The following is a 13,818-nucleotide window of genomic DNA, read 5'->3' as shown; positions in this document are numbered from 1 at the left end:
CGGAACATTGTGTTTTCAGTGGCAACTGTACAAATATTTAATCTAGGCTGTACACTCAAATGAAAGAAACTCACCCGGTATGAAGCTGCCTTATACCAAGTCAGAACAATGGTTCATCTCGTCCAACATGGTCTACTGACAGCACCTCTTCAGGGTTTCCTACTAGGGTCATCTCCCAGTTCTGTTCCCTGAGATTCTTGTAACTGGAGAGATCATGAATTGTACTATAGACCTCAGGCATGCAAAGTATGTATGCCATGTGTATGCTCAGGCCTCTCCCCAGCATGGTCATTCACTAACGGCTGGACTATTTCTTAGCATTATCCAAACTCTGAACAGCATCTCACTCTTCCAAGAAAGCACTCGGAGATGCTTGGGTTGATACCAGAAACAGCTACATGGCTGGAGGGGATGGGGCTGAATTGGAGAAAAACTGGTGCTTGTAGTGTAAGAGGCTATTAAAATTTCTTGCAAGTAGGAGGAACAAATTGTACAAGGGCTACTAAAATATGTTGCTAATCCAGACACCCCCTCCCCATTTTCCACTGCCCACAAACAATCTCAGACAAAACAGAAAGAGGGTGTTTTCTGGATTCTCATGGGATGGTCCTTGAAAATTACCAATTTAGGAGTGGAAGGAATTTGAGGAGCTTACTGGTGGTGGCAGTGGGCTTCCTCTTGCTTTAAACCTGAGCCATTGCCTCTTCTGAGATTCTGAGAAAGTAGTCTGAGAAAGAACAACTTTTCTCCTGGAGGACAGCTTACCACTGGCACCATCTTCTGTCTCAGAATGCAGTAGGTCATCGTGCGACTGTGTGATGTGCCAGAGTGCTCTGATATAGAAGATGCCACCTGGCAGCATCTGGGCACCCAACAGAGAAGCAGTGCTTTCACCACTGATTGTGTAGCTCTCAGAAGCAGCAATCCTTCCAGTTTAAAGAGGTTTTACCACCAGTTAGCCCCTTTATCACCATTTATACTGGCGGTCAGTATGAATCACCACCAGCAAGTCCCTCAGGCTTTTCCAGTCAGAAAAAAAATTGATGCAGCTCTACTGAAGTGTAATCTTATCCACTTCACATTATGTATATTATTATGTTGTCACTCCATTATCATGAAACTTTTCATTCTAGCCTATTACAAATAAAGACCAAAGTTGCTTTTGCATTAGCCTGAATTGCCATCTTTTCTGAATTCACCTTTGATTGGGTATTCAGACAACACTGTGATCAGTCTGTTGCCTTCCTTACAGCACACTGGTTGGCAACCTTCAGTCTCGAAAGACTATGGTATAAGCCTGCAGCACCCGGTGTTCCCAGGCGGTCTCCCATCCAAGTACTAACCAGGCCTGACCCTGCTTAGCTTCTGAGATCAGATGAGATTGGGCATGTGCAGGGTAACAGTTGCTGTGGTTTTCAAAGTCTCTGGGTGTTTGAAAGCCACAGTAAGTGCTCGCAGGGGAGGGGAGGGAGGCAGTGGGGTGGGGGGAAGGCAGCTCAGGCTCAGGGGGGCTGCAGGGACTGGGATGTACTGACCAGTCCCTGCAGTAGCATCCTGGGACTGCAGAGAGCCCTGCACGAGCGTCTGCAGGGCTCCCCAGCCTGCAGAAAGTGAAAGTGGAGCAATTGCACTCCACTTTCGCAAAACCGCTTCACTTTTACTTTCTGCAGGCTGGGGAGCCCTGCAGATGCGCAGGGCTCCCTGCAGCCCCAGGACGCTGCTGCAGGGGCTGTACATCCCAGTCCCTGCAGCCCCATTAGCAATGTGATCCTGGGAGTCGCATCACTGCCTTCCTCCCTGCCCCCGCCCCTTAAGGGGGCAGAGGCCAGGGCCCTCAGGCCGGGGCACCATGATGTCCTGGTCTGAATACCACTGCCTTACAGTGTTTTGGTGTTCTCCTCCTCCTGCAGTTTTTCCGTTTTGATTTGTGGTCATTTTTAGGGAGGCAATAACATGCATTTGCAGCACTTGTCTGTTCAGTGAATAATGATAATATATAATAATTATTATTATAATTATTAGAACTTCTATGCCTTTTGTTAAACACATCTTGCTTGCAGTTTCAGGTTGCTTTCAGGTGAGCATAGCTGGGGAATTATTGATGAAGAGCTCGATAATAGCTCCTTGAATAGTCTCTCTTAATTGCCCCATGTCAATTTCTGCTTCAAAGGGAGGCTTTGATTTCTGATTCCTCTCTCATTTTTATTAGTATTAATATTTTTAAATGGCAAAATCACATCCTTCCTGCAGCTGTACATACTATACTAGTTTAGTTGTTAGAGCAGAGTTCACTATTTTATAGAGTCATTGGCAATGTTCAGGTATATGTTGCACTGGCCAGATCTGCCTTCCTCAGAAAGGGGCCAGCGTTTGTCAGAAATGCTCCAGGCCAGAGACACCCCCTAACAATCCAAGAGTAAGGCTAGATTAAGGAGAATTCCCGCACAGCAAATCTGATATTTCAGGGGAGTACTTCTTCATCCAGAACAGGTAAACACCCAAGTCCTACTGACCTGTACCACCTTTGTCTTTGTCTTGTCTGGATTCAGCTTGTTCATTAGCCTATTTATTAGCCCACATCCAATTATTGGATCTGTTAAGTGGGCAAAGAGGCACTTTTTCAAGTGGTGCTTATCTTGTATTTAGCAGGGGGAGGGTAACTGTCCCACTTCTTTCCAGCACAGTGTGTTTTCTTCTGCATCTTTTGAGATTATGAACCCTTTTGGGACAGGGAGCCTTTTAGCTATTTGATTTTTTTTCTCCCTGTAAATGGCTTTGTGAACTTTTTTTTGTTGAAAAGAGGTATACAGGGGGACCCTCTACCCATTGATCCTGTATCCATGGTTTCAGATAACTGTGGATTGGATCTGCGGCCTCCCATGCGCCTCCTCACACAACCCCTCCAGAGGAGCCTCACAGCCCAATTCTATCCACACTTTTCTGGGAGTAAGCCCCATTGAATCTAATGGGACTTACTTCTGAGTAGACATGCATAGGCTTGGGCTGTGTGGGCCTCAGAATGACTGTTCAAAGAAAAAAACCCACAACTTCCACTTTTTCGTTCACACTTGAAGTGATGTTTTTAATGCCTTATAAGGTGTAGGGAGGCCTGGGGAAGCCTGTGGAGAATCTTCCACAGAATACCCTCAGAATACCCTCCAGAGGTGAGGGGAGTCCAGCACCCCTTGCCCTTGGAGGATGGGGTTGAGGCATCCCCGGGTATCTGCGTTTTCAGTTAACAGTGGGGGGTTCTGGATGCATGCCTATATAATATTCATGATGATAATGTGTGGGCTGGTGATGCACCCTGTCATGCATGTTTACCTGGGCTGCAATCCTACCCACATTTTCCTGGGAGTAACACAATAAGATTTACTTCTGAGTAGATATGCATAGGTGTGCTACCCTGGTTAAGTCTGAACTGGACTATTTTATTCGTGGGGGCAATTTTCTTTTTTCCTGACAGAAGGTTATAACAATTTTTTTAAATGTGATCAACAGAATCATAATTAGTTCAATATCAGTTGCCTCCTTTCTATAGTTCCACTAGTTACAGTACCTCTCATGCAGCGAGACTGTGCTGTTAACAAATATAGTAGATGTCCCATATGCAACGGCGATGCTCAAACTACCATACTATGCTGTTTCCCAGTCTAGCTGACTTTTTCCATTTAACCCTCTGCAATTGTACAACATAAGCTACCCTATCCATTTTTTTCTCCATTTTCACATAGCTTTTCAATAGACTTTGACCTCATTTATTGGTAGATTTGGGCTGTTTTACACAAGGATATCTGTATGGTTCTCAGGCTCTGAGCAACAAAAATAGGCCACCATTGTTCAAGATAGAGAGAAATAAATCAGCGAAAATAAATGTCAATATAAATGGGAAACTTCAACCAGTGTAAAAATGAGTTCCTCAGTAGTGCCAGCAGTAGCTCCTACCTGTTTTATATATGCTATTCAGGGCCCAGTCCTATCCAATTTTCCCTCTCTGATGCAGCTGCAATGCACCCCGAGGTAAGGAAACAAATGTTCCCTTACCTTGAGGAGGCCTCCATGACTGCCCCCTCCTGCAGGATGCAAGTGCAAAACTTCCATGTGTTTTACAAACATTTTTTGTTTTTCCTTGACATAGGAGTCAGGGCAGTGGTTATTTCCAGTGTGGTTTTCATTTTGGGAATAGCCACATTATTGGTGTGGCCCTTGCTCTGCAGGCAGGCACCTAGCACCAAGTACATGTGTTTAAATGTGTGTCTCCTGCATGTTCTTGAATTAAAGGGCATAAAAAGAAATAAAATATTGACATTGGAACACTTTGCTTCCCATCTACTTAGCATGAACTTCCCATCTACTTGGCAAGATGACTTTTTGTAGTTCTGATAAAGTAGCTTCTGAGTTTTATCACAGGTTCTATGTTGGCATAGGTAACACGACATTAAGTTTGATACCATGTAGAAAAGTCAGCAACATGACAGCTCCGTAGCTCTAGTTGGACAGAAAGTCTGTAGCGGACAAGGTCAATGGAAGGTCAGCTACTGACATCACATCATGGCCTAGAGGTCTTGACCTGTAATCATATGCTCTGTAGAATGCAATTCAGCATGACATGATTGAATTCATCTTTAGATTAAGGAAGGTCTCACTGACATATTCTGCTTTGCGTGCAAGGTGATAGTCGGGCTCCTGTTTAATTTGCTAACTTTTATGCGAGGCAAGCAGGTGTACGTTTGCACTTCAGAGGCATTTTTAAAACTCTTGAGAGTAGGCATTTTCCTAAAGTGACATTTACACTGCAGCTAATTTGTATTCTGGTAGCATTCACATGGTGTGCCTGTTGGTCCCATATTGTGGAGTACCTCAGAGCAACCCTCCCCTTTTGTTGGTAATTTTAGGGTCCATGGGTCATAACCTCTGCCTACAGTTTCCAGTCTTTTCTCAGAAGATTAATATAAGCATCTGGTATATGGTGAAGGATCCATGAGTAGTCCTAAGTCTGGCCAAATCAGGGCAAATATCAGCTTTAGGGAAGAAAGAGGAAAAAGTAATTTTCAGTGGAAAAATGAGAAGATTCCTCATACTGCAATCCTAAACTGAATTGGCCAGCCATCTACTTTCCATAGAACAAAAATGTGGGGAATCCCATTTGCAGTATTCTACCATAGCTGTGCACCGTTTAACAATGGGAATGCATTCTCCTATCCCCTTTGTTATGCAATTAGGTCATTAAGTGAACATTAAGTCCAATCTAGTGTCTTTGCTGTGTAAACAGACGCTCTCTGCCAGACACTAGCTGGCTGCATAAGCTACTGGAGATGGAATGAATTAAGAGCCCCTCTGTTGTGTAAACAGACACTATGTTGCAGGCTATGGGAGATGTGATTGCCTCATTAAGAGAATCTTTATTGTGCTTTGACCACTGTCACATGTGCGGTCTGTCGTTAGGCAAACTGTTGTTGAGCGGCATATGCCTGTACACTCTGAAAGTACAGGTCGTGCCTCATTATCCACTGATTTGGTATTCATTGATTTGACTCACCACCAATATTGAGAACCACCTTTAAATGCCTTGTAACAAGGAGAAAAGCATCAAAATCTAATTTCCCACCTTTGTGCTGTTAAATAATTATAATTTCATTTCACTAGATTCCATTATTCACCCCAGCTAGTGTCTGCATGGGACATAGTGCCTATACCAATGCATTCTTGGGCGACAATGGAGGAGCAAGAAACCCGGAAGTAGGTCTTTAAAGCTATTTTCCACTGATTTTGTATCCACTGATTTTTATTTTTTTTAATCCACTGAAGGTTCTGGAACAGTGTTTAGTGTAGTGATTAGTTTGGCCCACTGAATTTGCTTCTGTTCACTTGACAGAAAGTTGAGGCAGTTTGTAGCTGGTAAGAGAAGTTTTATACTTGCTTTTTGGGGGCCCAGGAAGTATCATTTGATTTGGTCAGGCTACTATCATGCAGACAGTAGTATCTTCACGTTCACTGCCATGCCTACCATGCCGATGAGCTCTTTGGTCACACCCCAGGCCATTCCTGCATTTAGCAGTTGTTTGTAGAGATGAACTCTGAACATGGGGAGAGTGTCTCACCATCATCTAGAACCCATAAGGGAGCCCAGGCAAGGGGATCATTCTAGCCTTTGGAATTTGAGACTTTTTTCCTTGAACTAAACTTCCTCTATGCCCCCTAATAATATCACAGACTTTTTGAAGTGCCCCTTATCATTTGGTGATGAGGATGTTGGCATAAGCCAAAGCCTCGCACGTACAGGGACTTCCAGCCATTTTCTGTGAAGAGATGAGTTTTCCACATTGTAATGTGCCCCCATTGCTCTAGTACAGGGGTGTCAAACTCATTTCATACGGAGGGCCACATAGCATTCATGATCCCTGCTGAGGGCCGGAAGTAATGTCATTAGGCAAGAAGTGATGTCATTAGACAAGTCATGACCAAAAATAAACACTTTTTTCTCACTTAGAAACTCATTAGCTGCAAATAACAAAACAGAAAATATACAAATCTTGATCATATTTCAAGATATGGGAGAGCCCAATTTTCATGTGGGCTGCCCTTTCAGCAGTAACACCTCAGCACTACTCAGCAGCTGAAAGCCTGAGGGCCATATAAAAAGCTTCCGAGGGCCGCATCCGGCCCCGGGCCTTATGTTTGACACCCCCGCTCTGGTAGGTTAAGGTCATAAGGGGAATGGTAGGACATGGTTTCAAGTTGTGACTGAATGGTTGAAATAAGGCACTGTGGCAGTTTGATGCTCAGGGTGAGTTTGTAGGTCTATTTCTCAGCTTTCTAGTCTCTGGGGGAGGGCGTTCCAGGATGCTTCTCCTTCTCTGCCACGACTTCCACAGTGATCCTGGTTTTCTCTCTGTGACCCACTTGAGAGAGTTTCTCTACTTTGGCAGTCAGTTGGTGAATCTGGGGGTCTTCTGTGCCTTACCTAATGTGTCCCAGGTATGATCCCACATCTGGCTCTGGGGTTGCAGAGGGCTGGAAGTAGATTTGGGCTCTTGGGCACAGGGGGCATGCCCAGGGCTTGTAGCATCTTCCCAATGACCAGCTGTAGTCAGGGAGGAATCACTTTCTGTGTGCAGTCCTATACCTTGGTTGGATTGTGGTTCTTGCCTCTCGCCTTCTTCTGACTCGCTTCTATCCCCATCTGTATTAGCTTCCATGTTTCCTTGCCTCTGCCCACTGTCCTGCTTCCAGTCCCCTCCCCCTTCATTCTGGTTCACCTCCCAGCACTCTCTTGTCATCTGCCTCCGTCTTGCCCCTTCAGCCTCCTCCTTTGGTCTCCTGTCTTTGCTTTCCTCTCTCCTTTCACTGCTGCTGGCTTTCTCTACTCTCTCTACTACATCTCCTGGACTCTGCGCCCTTCCTCCTGCTCTTCCTCCTTTCCCCCTGCAGTCTCTCTCACTTCCTTAGCCTTCCTAGTGCCTGCCCACTCCTTCTAAAGAGGCCAGGTGGGATCCCCTTGCAGCAAAGCAGTGGTGCTGGCCACGGCCTCTGAGAGGAATTTTATCGGGGTACAAAATTTCTTTGGGCCCCTTTGCAAAGGGGGAGGGGTGAAACAGAGCAGGGGAGGGTGGTGACAGGCATGCAGAATAGGGGCAGGGAGGGGTGAAACAGGGTGGGGGGAGGGTAGAGACAGCCGGAAAAGTCTTTGGAGTCCAGGTCTACCAACCCATGTGGCATCAGTAGTGTCCCCAGCACCCCCAATTGTGGTAGTGTTGCCAGCATCCCGTGCGGGCAATAAGTCTGATTAGATAGGAAAATGTAAGATCCCAGGAACTTTCTGGGCCCCCTTCTTTGGCTCCTGGGCCCCCCTTTTGACCCTGGGCTCGTGTGCAAATTGCCCCCTTTATCCGCCTCTCCTAGGTCCTGGTGCTGGCACAGGCTACCCTGTATGCTGCAGGGGGTTTTTGGCTGCTGAAAGTTTCCTTGGAGTAAGGAAACATTTGTCCCCTTGCCACAGGGTTAGCCTCAACAGCTGCTAAGGGTTAACTTGGACCTGTGTCACTGGTATCACTGGCACATGTCCACATTGATTCAGGCCCAGAAGGGGGATTTGGATACAGTGTGCACTGCCAATTCCCCACCTGTATACTCCCTGTTCCACACTTCCATGCCCCAGTCAACCCCCTTTCTGCTCCCCATCCCATTTTGCCCCTTGCACTGGGCTCACCTGCTCCAGCGAGCACGCATCACTCCGCCACCATATGTGGGAAGGCTCTGGACTTTCCACTGGTATATTGGCTCCCTGCACTACTGCAAAGTGCTATATGATGCTGTTGCGGCAGCCTGTGCTGGCAGAACACACATTCCGCTGGCACAGGACTTGGTTGGCACTGGGCCATTTGAGTAGACTGGTATAGATGGTGCTTTACACAGAATGAGAGGTCAGATTCCTTCTTTGCGAAAGATTGGGTTATGATACTAGGGAGGATTTATATGACACTTCCAAGGCAACATCTTATTTATTTTAAAATAATTTTATTTAGGGCACAATCCCTACCCCTTATGTCAGTGCTTTCCAGCACTGGCATAGTGGTGCCAATGGGACATGAGCTGCATCCTGCAGTTGGGTGTCACTCACGGAGGCCTCCTCAAAGTATGGGAATGTTTGTTCCCTTACCTTGGAGCTGCATTACCCTTATGTCAGGGCTGGAAAGCACTGACATAAGAGGTTAGGATTGCACCCTTAATTTATTAATTTATACTGCCTCTCTAATTGTGTTGCCCAAAGTGACTCATGGTAATAAGAAACAGACATGCAACACAAATTGAAAAACAAGAGAATGATTATCCAAAAATCATGTACAATCAGGAACCAGAGACAGAAAACACATTTCACTGAAGAAATCCAGTCTTTGACATTTGTTTTCATTAGACCAAATCAGTTTCTTAGGAGAGGCGTCAAGAAAGTGATTGACCCAGTTAAGCATGTTCCAGTGAAGTAACAAATAGAGCAGTAATACTGTAAATGCTGTGTTGTGGGGCTGGCTCGAAATATGGAACACTTTCCCAGGAATTACACCCCCTACTTGCTTCTGGCCATTGAACAAGCCAGACACCAGACTCCATCCCTCTTGTGTCTTTTCTTCTAGTGATCATGGTGATTTACAGCCTGGCTTAAGTTCAAGAACGTTTTTGATTCTGGATCACTCCCAACCCTGAAGTTGTTTGAAAACTGGTGATTTGATGTGCCAAAGTCCGCAGGGTTTGTTTGTTTGTTTGGTGGGAGAGGGCTTGTATTGAACTCTTCACTGCTTATACAGACATAAATGCAAATGAATTGATTGAAGTTGGTCCTGGCAACAAGTCTTCAGATACCAACAATCAAGACCCTTGGGGCTGCTTTTCAGTAGCATAAAATTTGTGGATTAATCATCATCATCTGGAAAAATTGCATTGGCCCCATTAAATTTGTGAGGTGCATGTCATGGATGCCCATTTTGCACATGAAATAAACCCTGTAAATCTTCTCTTAGTTGGGTTCTCATACTCAGGTTCATAGCACAATCTCTAGCTAGAGTGTGGTTTGCTTCTCAGGCACTGCAATCCTAACTTGCGCTGGAACAGGCAGGCCAGTGGACCAGTGCAAGTTTGGGGCTGGCTGAGGCTCAGCCCGAGGCAAGGGGAAAAAATTCCTCTTACCCCAGGGAGAGCCGCAGCGGCCCCAATGGGTCTACTTGGATCTGTGCCGCCTAAAGAGGTGGCTCAAATCTGAGCAGAATGGAGCAGCCTGGAGCTGCTCCACGCCATTTGGGAACGGGGTTAGGAACCAACATAACTGCTGGGTCCTAGCCCCACCTCCTGCTCCGTGCCCGCCTGCCTACAGGCCCGCCAGCCCTCTCCCCACCCTGAAACGCCTCCTCCTCACCTCCCCTAGAACCTCATGCAGCTGACCTCGGCTGGAGTGGACCTACCATTCCCCGTCAGCACATAGGCTAGATGCAGCCTCCATGGCCAGTGTGCATCCCTGCATCGGCCCAGCTTACTCACACAGAGATGCAAACATGCTTTATGGCACATTTGTGATCCTTCCAAGGAGGACAAGACACTTGTGCCGGCCCAGGGCACAGTAAGGATCATAACCTTATTTGAATATATTTGACCAGACAAACCCAGAAGGACCTACAACTTCTAAAAATGAAGGTGAACATGGTCATTTGTGAGGAATGATCTGAGGGTCCTAGCTGATCTGCTTTATGTAAGGAAGCAAAAAGAATAACCCCTGCTAACTGGGTAAGAGGCACTCTTTCAAGTGGGTGCTCCTCTTTTTAGCAAGGGGAGAGTAACTAGCCCACCTCACCCCAGCAGTGTCTTTTCTAGTGGCTATCTGCTTTTGTTCTTTTGCATCTTTTTAGATTGTGATCCCTTTTGGGACAGGGAGCCATTAGTCATTTGATTTTTCTCTGTAAACCGCTTTGTGAACTTTTAGTTGAAAAGCGATATATAAATACTGTTAATAATAATAATACCCTGTTCTGTTCTCTCATGAATGTCAAACTTCAATCGGAAACCTATTGGAGCAGGGACATGAGTTTTTTACTTGCTTATGCAGCAAAGAGCCAAGCACATTGCTGCTGCTGCTGAATAAATCAACATCATCACATAGCCAGGAGATCTAGAATTTTGTGCTCCAGAGCTCAAAATGTGCAACCAGAAAGCAGGCAGTTATAGGGTACTCTGTACACTGTACTTCAAAACCCAGAGGCAATGTATTGGGAGATCATGCAGTGCCTATAAAGCTCCAGAAGTTGTTCCTAAATTGAACCATTAATTGTAGCAGCTTTCATAGAGGGTCCAGTTATTTGGTTGCGCATTGACACGCAACCAACATGAGTGAGCTGTGGACATTTGCTGATTGTATGAGCCAAGTTACCCACTGGTGGCCTGTCATATGTTAAATTGACTTTACAAAAGCACTGATAAAACACTCGTTCCTCTTACCCCCCAATGAAAGATATGCATTTTATTCTGCAGCAAGAAACATTTCTAGAATATTGTCAATTTCTGGATTTGATGGCAGTATGGTTAGTTTTAGAGGGGCTTCTGCACCCTCCAAAATCAGGGTAATTTACTGGGGGCAAAAAAACATAATGTGCAATAGTGCCAATGTAAAGTATTGATTCTACCATGCCAGGATACTAGCCTTGTTACATCAAACAAGACCATAATTTCCTTGAATTTGAAAGCTGTTCTTTCTTATGTGGTTTGTTGTGCTAGGAGTGTGTCAATGTGATATCTGCAGAGAGACTGAGGGAACTGTCCTTAGCTGCCCTACTTTCATAGTTTGTCATGCTCAAGTCTCTGGAGTCTATGCTTAGAGGCTGGACTAGAGGCTGCTTGCCTTCTGCCATACTTACAATGTGTACAAGAAAACAAACATGAACAGGAACAAGAGGTGAAAAAATAGCCAGGCACTATATGATGGATACAACAGAGTGGAAAATTCTCAGTGCTATGCACAGGGCGGTTCTATAGCTGTATAAAGACAATAATAGAAATCACATCCTCTGTATCCACATCTCGGTGCAAATAACTATGGTTGCCCATTGACTTTTCATTTTTAATTCCATCCTGCATGTCAATACCGTCTCCTGTAGTATAATAGAATGGCCATGGGAAGCTACCTTTAGCTTGAAAAGAAAATGCTGGTGTCTCTAAACCAGCTATTTTCAACCAGTGTGCTGTGGCACATTGGTGTGCCGAGTGGTCCGCAGGTATGCCACGTGAGTTTGGGGGTGGGTCATTTGTTAGGGCTATTGGGGGATGTGAGACCTCCACCAGCAGAGCAGTGTGCCTTGTCAATCGTCAAAAAACTGATGGTGTGCCTTGGCAATTTTAACACCTTGTCAGTGTACCATGAGATGAAAAAGGGTTGAAAATCACTGCAAAACTCTTCCACTTACATGGACTGAATGAACTCAGTAACCCAACACTACCAATTTTTTTGAATCCAGTGCATCCTTTGAATCCTGTGGGGTACAACATTTATGTCTGCCCAAGGGGAACAGGTGTCCCCATCGCCTCCATCACTGCTGCCCCTGCAGGAGCACACACACACATGCACACTCTCTACTTCTTCTACTTCACATACAAGGATGAGAGAAGAAAAAGAAGGCAAGGATGATGGCAGTGGCCGCAACCCTCTCAGCCTACTTCCTCCTCCACAAGTGAAAAGGAGGAGAGAAGATGGCTACTTCCACTGTAGCAGCTACAGCAGTTACAGCAGCTACACTGCTACTATTGTTACCTACCTTCCCCTCCCAAGCTTCTCCACTTACCTGTTTCTTTCTCCTTGTTCCATCCCTCTCTTTTGAAGCAGTATAGCAGAGTGGGGTAGAACAAGGGAACCAGGAGAAGCAAAAGTGTGGTAGTGCTTCTCCCAGCTTCCTTGCTCCAACCCTGTCTGCTGTGCTATTTTAAAATGTAGAGCCGCAGAATAAAAAAGCAAGGGAGCAAATGGGGGCTTGATGAGGCAGCCACGGAAGGGGGCACTGGGGGTAACCCGCACTCATCCATTGCCTGAGGCAGCTTGTCTCATCTTGCCTCATGGCCCTGACAACATGTTTCCTCAACATGTATTTACACCACAGTTGTGGAATATCTGGCTGGCCATTTTCCTGCATGGAGGGAAAGGGACAAAATAAACCGTTGCCAGGCAATTACAAGGCACAGTCCTCCAATTCTTGGAATAGGGGTGGATGGAATTGGTCATGGCATCTTTTGTGTGTCTAGCAAGTTGGTTAGGCTGAACTGAAATATGTGGCATCTAGAAGCAGTAGCCTGCCAAGCTGGATTGTTGTCAGTATGATCACTGCCAAAGGCACTAGAAGCAATAATGTCTACAGGTGCAATCCTAACCCCTTATGTCAGTGCTTTCCAGCACTGACATAAGGGCAATGCAGCTCTGAGGTAAGGGAACAAACATTCCTTACTTTGAGGAGGCCTCTGTGAGTAACACCCAACTGCAGGATGCAGCACACATCCCATTGGCACCGCTATGCAGTGCTGGAAAGCACTGACATAAAGGGTTAGGATTGTGCCCTACCTTGGTCACAATGTAACTTTGATTCATTCCTTTTATTAGTAGTACAGGTCCAACCTTGTTATACACAAAATTTTTATACACAGATTTGACTCAACACAAACAGCCACTGCAAATGAGAAGGAATGTGCTGATCCCTGGAGAAGGCGAAAAATGCATCCCTTTAAAATCACGGTTTAAAAAACTGTTTTTCTTATTGTTGTAGGGAGACAGTCATGCAAGCGATCATTCCATTCTTCAGCTGAGCCAGGCAAAGGCAGGGCTCCTTTGCATTTGTAATTGCCGACTACCTCTCTACATCAGTAAAAAAAAGTTGTTTTAAAACCACAATTGTAAAGGGACGCACTTTTATTTTATTTAACACATTTTATGGTATCAGCAGGGAGTCCCAGAATCAAACCCCTGTGGATGTCGAGGCACAACCTTATTCCATTAGGAGCAATGGAGGGGCAAGAAACTTGGAAGTGGGTCTTTAAATCTATTTCTCCACAGTTTTTTATCCACAGATTTTTCCCCCCACTATGGGTTCCAAAACAGGGCGACCTGTTAATTGCTGTTAACCACTACTTTAAAAATGTCTTTTTACCTCATTAGCAATGTTACGTTCATAAAATTTGTAATTTTGAGTGATTTCCCATTAATATTATCTATCAGTGTAACAGTACGTACAATGCTGAACGGTAATATTTCAGCATAATACTAAATGCATGTTTGAAGAGACTCTGGGCCCAGTCCTA

At 45.3% G+C, this 13,818-nt stretch overlaps 1 pseudogene; it reads right to left on the bottom strand.

The window, feature by feature from the left end:
• Positions 1-1,294: 1,294 nt before the first annotated feature.
• Positions 1,295-1,411, bottom strand: LOC136646551 (5S ribosomal RNA; annotated as a pseudogene).
• Between the last annotated feature and the right edge of the window lie 12,407 nt (positions 1,412-13,818).

This window comes from Tiliqua scincoides, chromosome 3 (assembly GCF_035046505.1).
Source record: "Tiliqua scincoides isolate rTilSci1 chromosome 3, rTilSci1.hap2, whole genome shotgun sequence".
NCBI classification, from domain to species: Eukaryota; Metazoa; Chordata; class Lepidosauria; order Squamata; family Scincidae; genus Tiliqua; species Tiliqua scincoides.
Note: the sequence above shows the minus strand (reverse complement) of the source record. Positions and strands in the feature narration are given on the sequence as shown.